The sequence below is a fragment of the Vespa velutina genome, chromosome 7 (assembly GCF_912470025.1).
Source record: "Vespa velutina chromosome 7, iVesVel2.1, whole genome shotgun sequence".
Classification (NCBI taxonomy): Eukaryota; Metazoa; Arthropoda; class Insecta; order Hymenoptera; family Vespidae; genus Vespa; species Vespa velutina.
In genome coordinates this window covers 7,258,478-7,265,078 of record NC_062194.1, presented here as the reverse complement: position 1 = coordinate 7,265,078, position 6,601 = coordinate 7,258,478, and positions in this window count along the sequence as shown.

Below are 6,601 nucleotides of genomic sequence, written 5' to 3'. Positions count from 1 at the left end.
GAAATGAATGTGTCCTGGTCCTTTGAAATATCCCTTGTAAATTGTTTACTTTTACAAATAAAATTAACAAAAAAGTATTTTCTCTCCTACTATGTGTTTCCTTATTCATATCAATCAAACTTAAAAATCTTATCCCTTTATTTCGCATCTTCTGGCAAACTCAAAACGAAGTTACCATAAATACGATCCGTCCACGCATTCAGCCCACAAAATCCGAAAGGAAAGATTTGCTTAAAGAGCCGTGAAGGGCTTTGCATTGAGGATTCACTGAGGAAATACGACTTTAATGGCGGTGCTTCTACGACCGATGCACTGTATGTATGCAAAACGTTACTATTCATCTATATATATATATATGTGTGTGTGTATATATGTGTGTGTAGAAAGCTACGATCTAGGTAGATAGATATACCTACATATCCTATACCTATACATATCTACGAATGCGAGAGCTGTTAAACGCACTTGAAAAGACGGGGATCTATTTGTCATTAGATCGTATGCCGAGAAACGCGCGAATCTATTCTCTACCTCTTCTCCCCTATCGTTGCGCCTCGTTGCACATCCATCGTACGGAAGAAGTTCAACGCTAATGACGTCAATTCGTTCTACTTCGAACTGCCAGTGTCGTTATTATTCTCGGAGTTTCTTGCCAAATGCCTGCTCGATCACCGTTTCGCTTCGTAAACGATTTCGCGTCTTCTCGCACCTGGTGAACCAAAATGTCGATCTTTGTTTGCTTCGATCAATATCATTGCGATCTTACAAACGTCTAAGTGTATTTCGATATTCGATAATACCAACAAGCAATAGAATAATTCTTATATTTCGAAGGTCTTCCATATTATCTCGAAGCATACGAATTATGAAAAAGTGCCGCGTTTGTTAATCGTCAAAAATAAAAAGAAAAAGAAAGAAAATAAAGTGAGTACCGTTCGAAATGGTCACGCCAAAAGTTATAAGTTCGAGGGATCACCACCCGGTATCACCGGTGACAATAGTAGGGAGGTGACGATCCCATCGCGTGTCTCATCCTTCCTTTTGACCACCCCTAAAAAGTTCGCGCTTAATATTATTAAATTGGAGGACAATGGTGTGGGCCCGTGGCACGCGGCGTTTAAGCGATTTTAATAACATTTCACGGAGATTTTTTTAATAATATGATAATAAAGCGAAATGAAAGAGAAACGCTCGAGAGAGATTATTATCATTCTGTCACGCAGCTTCCGTTCCTATCACACTTCTTTCTCTTTTTCTTTCTTTGTCAGCTTCCATCTGCCTTTTCTATCACCCTTACATAGCAATTATTCCCGAAGCGATTTACCCTTCGGTTTCTCACCCTCTAACTCGACTTTACTTTCTCTTCTTCTTTTTCATTTCTTTTCTTTTTCTTTTCTTTTCGTACTATTTCCGCATTTCGCGGAATCCAAATCGATAAGTCCATTCCATTAAAACTCTTCGTCGTATCGCTTAATACGATTTATAGATTTGTATCTTTTCTTTCGACGTAGAAATAAATAGAAAATGATTTTGTCGATCGATACGATACTTCGTAGTTGAACTTAATCGAATATTTAACTTCGAAGGAATTCTACATTTTGCTTTAGAATTGCTCGTCGTCCACCTTTCATGGTTTCACTATGCTTTGTACAACATAAAAGGAGTGACGCCAAAGAACACGGTAACTATTATGGGTTAGAGAATGGCGATATTTTACGCTCGGTAAAGCACAGCCCATCGGTCGAGCCACCCCGATTCGTTCACAATAGGCCGGGTGGTTAGATGCCCTAGGTGTCAACCCAACTTCGTTTCGTACGGGTGATCTCGATACTCTTCTTCGCTTTTGTCCTACTCGACTTGAACTTCGAAAGGGTTGTCTTTTATTCCTAACTCACGACATTTTCTTTTCTTACAATACAAGACATGAAACTCCGTCTGTTTTATTCAAAAGTCTTTTTATCTGTAAGTATGAATTTCTCTTTTTTTTTCTTTTTTCCTTTTTTTTTATTCCCTATGAACACATTTGAAAAAACATCGTTAATGTTCCGAGAATAGTTTCTCGGGACACGTAACTCTCTCGAGGAACATGCAACGAAGCAGATAGAGCTTGAAAATATTAATCTCTTGTCGGGGTAAATGTATTTTTCAAAATTTCAACGCGCCGTTCTATAATGCTCCAATAGTTAATGCGGAACCATTAGTCAAACGTCGGGATTCGTGCACACGAAAAGAGAAATTTCGATTTTAAATCACTACATTTATCATGCAAGCAGGCGCATATGACACCGTTCTGATTTTATTTTATATATTTTTCTCTCTCTCTCTCTCTCTTTCTCTCTTTTTCTTTTTCTTTCTCTTTCTTTCCCTCTCGTTTCGCGCGTTAAACCCCTTTTTCGATCGTACAGCTATAACCGGCTACAAGTTCCGAAACGTTCTTCTCCTTCTATAAAACTAGTTCACTCTCGACACTGCGATACTCCATGTTGGATAAAACATTTGTCGTACGAAAGAGAAGATGAATTAAAGTTTAAATTTAATCAAGTAAGTAAACTTTTTTTTAATCTCCTTATCTTAATAATAATTAAAATGTAATGTAGAATGAAAGAAAGAAAGTTTATTAAATAATACTACGTCAAATTATATCAAACGATTCTAAAAAGAATTATGTCACAGAATGATCACCAATACCTAATCTAAAGGCTATACTTGTCTCATAAAATTCTCTTTCATCCATCCATCCATCCTCGTAAACATGCTATCAGAAAATAATAAAAATGCCGAGGGAAATAGGTTTGAGTTCGTACCCCGAGACTATAGCGCACCGGGACCGCTCGTAAATTTTGGTCCACGATTTACTCGTCTATTTATTTCTCCTTTAGAAAATCTATCGTTATATAAGTTTCTGCGAGCGATTTCTGCCACCGTGCACGGAGTTCGGGAAACGAACTGAGAAAAAAAATATCACTTGAATCGTTCTAAACTGAATGGAAAACTATTATTGGAATAAATCGCATTTTTTTTACTTTTTCTCTCTCTCTCTCTCTCTCTCTATCTCTCTCTCTCTTCTTTTTTTTGAAACAACTTCCGTATATTTAAAAACTTTGAACGAGACCGTTCGATTTATCACCAAAATATTTCGTTATTTAAAGCACAGAGACAAAAATTGAATATTCAGCGTGCCCATCTTACCGACGATCATGAAACACATGGTCCGTTACGGTAAACAACGATGCAATTGACTCGTGACTATCGAGATGTAATGAATATGGAAAATAAATATTTTATCAAGGTATATCGATTTCCTCTATCGATCGTTTTCACCAAACAAATTTCTATAAATTTCTTCGCAACTATAATTTCTACGTATACATACATATATACATAGATATATACGTACATACATACATACATACATACATACATACATACATACATACATACATACATACATACATACATACGTATATACATGCATATATATACATATATATTTATATATATATATATATATATATATATATATTGTAAATATATACATATATATATACATATATATATTTACATATTGTTATATATATATATATACATATATATTGTGTGTAACATATCTTTGAAAACGTAGTTGACTCGAGGAATTCAAAGGACAGGTCGATCCTATCTCAACACACAAGGAACACGCATGCACAAATAGAAAAGTGTTTAGCAACTGAAATAGAGAAGAAGGGGTGAGCTCCCCTCTTGGACCTCGGAGATAACTGGGCGTAACCCCCAAAATCATCTTACAAGTGTGCTCGTGTATACGGCCGAGAGGGTCTATGGGATAAAACGAGGTCTGATTTATTTATCGAATCATAAATTATCAAAGTTACAATACGATGCAACGTGCAAAACGCACATCTCTCTCTCTCTCTCTCTCTCTCTCTCTCTCTGTACCTCTCTATCTTTCTCTCTTTCTACCATCCTAGAGCAGAACTGTTAGCGAGGGACCGAGAGGGTAAACGTAACGCGTGTTTGCGTTGCGTGCTCGACCGGAAACACGATTTATACGATGCAAATTAAACGTACTCACTGCTATTCGTGCGACGAAAATCTCGTTGGACGTATTGTTATTATCATTATTATTATTATTAACATTTATATTATTATATCCTACGTTTTCACTAAATATGTAGGATATCAAGATATTCGAGCAGTTTCAAATTCGTTAACAATTAATATCTTTTATCTGTGTTTGAATCGCGATCACACTAAAAAGTTTTAAACGTCAATGAAAGAGATAATCTTGACCGTAACTTTCGAGGGAATAGAATTTATGCGATCCTAACATAATGGATCTCTCGTTTATGCTCGTTATTAGAGTCCTTTAAATACTTACTGATTCGCCAAGCGTCATTTGGGGGTTGATCTCATTGCATAGATTTCAAACAGACGGGGACCCCTTTCACGGCGGACCACTGAAATACATTTGGAATGCAGACAGGAAATTTTCAACGGTAGCGTCTGCATGTCCGTCAATTGGTCACACAGGATAAGAGCCATAATCCGATTGCGAAGTGTAAAATCAATTATTCATTTTTCTCTTATAAAACCAAACGTATGCCTAGCTATCAGTTAAATCAAAAAAAAAGAATAATAAGAAAAAAAGAAAAAGAAAACAGAAAGAAAATCAACCATTTTATATTTACATTCTCATCAAGAATTGGAATATATTGAAGAGTACATAAGGTACGATCGGCCTACCTGCAGATCCACAAAAATGGCTAATTCATAAGGCTCTCTATTAATATCATTCCTTTTAGCACATCGTCGATAAACGTCCCGACGGCGAGAACATGTTGTGACACTGTTAAGGGGCGTTTTGGGGTCTGCCGTTTTGTGTATGCTCCCCTTTTAGACTTTTCGTCCTTACACCAGCGACGTATCAGCCTTTGACAAACGACCGACATTAATTTTAACCTAGTGAAATTTAAGTCGTCGAATCGGCACGAATCGTTCCCTAAAATTTTTTTGGCTTTTGCTTTTGTTCAATGCACTTTCGAAACGTCCAAATATTGGCGATTTATTTCGCATTTCATTTCTACCAATGTATACGTTTATCCGTATAACCGTAAATAATAAAGGCATTGTAATGAAAACAAGATAAGTTAGTTAATAGAATGTCTCGCAACGAAAATAAAACGTATTCGCGTCAATACAAATCATTATAACGATTTTCTACTGTATAATCGCTGGCCGATAAGATTTTGACGAGAGATAACGAATAACGCGAAAGTCATCGGTTAGATAGCCGTCAGATCGATGGATAAGGACTAAAAATGGCGTGCGCACGTACCAAGTGGAAATACGCTTGCAAAGGGTAGAACGACATTTGGAATTAAAAAATGGTGCCTTGGGCCGATGTCGCTCACAGTGATGCCACCGTGACAGCCAATGTAACGCACGAATTAACGAAATAATTGATTTTCATACCGTTTCGAAACGAACGACCAAATACAAAAGACCAAGCGAAAACGTTTGCCAAACCGAAAGGATATTTCCTCGATTTTCTCTATTCCCGAATATTTCAACGTTGCCCACGCGACCGGACCAGTCGCCTGAAAGCTCTCTCCGAAACATTTTTTTTGCGTGTGCATTATACGCCCTGAGCGAATATCCCGTGAACCTCCACAGACGACAAATTGTAAATTGCCTTAAAAAATTCTATCTGCTTTGTTTTTATTTTTTCTTTCTTTTGTAGAAAAAAAAAAAAGAAAATAAAAACAAAATAAAGGCACAATTTGCGAAAATTACTTTTTCAATCGAACGCAAAACACGATGTACTAATATTTTCGATAGGATCGTGTATATCGAGTTCGTATCTCGAAAATGGAACCCTAAATTCTGGGGCTATTGTACGCAGGTAAGCTCGTTTTTACGTCTCGTAACGTTAATGGGAAAAGCAAAAGAGATTATTCGTAGCTGGTCTGGTAATGTAAGCCGTCGAGCACGTTGCTATACGGTACTAGGTAGGGCTTACGTAGAGAAAGCAGAAGAGAAAGGAAAGCGAGATAGAGAGAGAGAAAGAAAGAAAGAGAGAGAGAGAGAGAGAGAGACAGAGAGAGACAGAGAGTGAGAGAGAGAGAACAGATTTATATTTGAAATTAGATTAAGCTTCTGCGCTTGAAAGCTATATAAACGCCCCCTCCTCTCCCCTACCCCAACCTCCGCTCGCGTCGCTTACGTTCCTCATTCCACAATCCAAGGAGGGAGGAGAGGGACTCAATAAACCAACCACTCACTCTTTCTTCCTATGTCTCTCTCTCTATTTCGCAAACCCGGCTTTTCTCTTTTACCCTCTCCTTTTCCTTCTCTATATCCATCTTCTCTCTTTCTCTCTCTCTCTCTCTCTCTCTCTCTCTCTCTTTCTTTTTCTTCCTCTCCTTTTCGCCTCACTTTCTCTCTCACACTATCGCAAACTTCGCTTTTCGTCCTTTTCTCGATCTCACAACCGATCGTTCCTCTTTTCCTCCCTTCGTCTCACTTTCAAATCGTAACGCCATCCTTTCCACGTAATTCTCTCCTTCTTCTTCTTTATTTCTTCGTTCATTCTTCTTCCATTTCT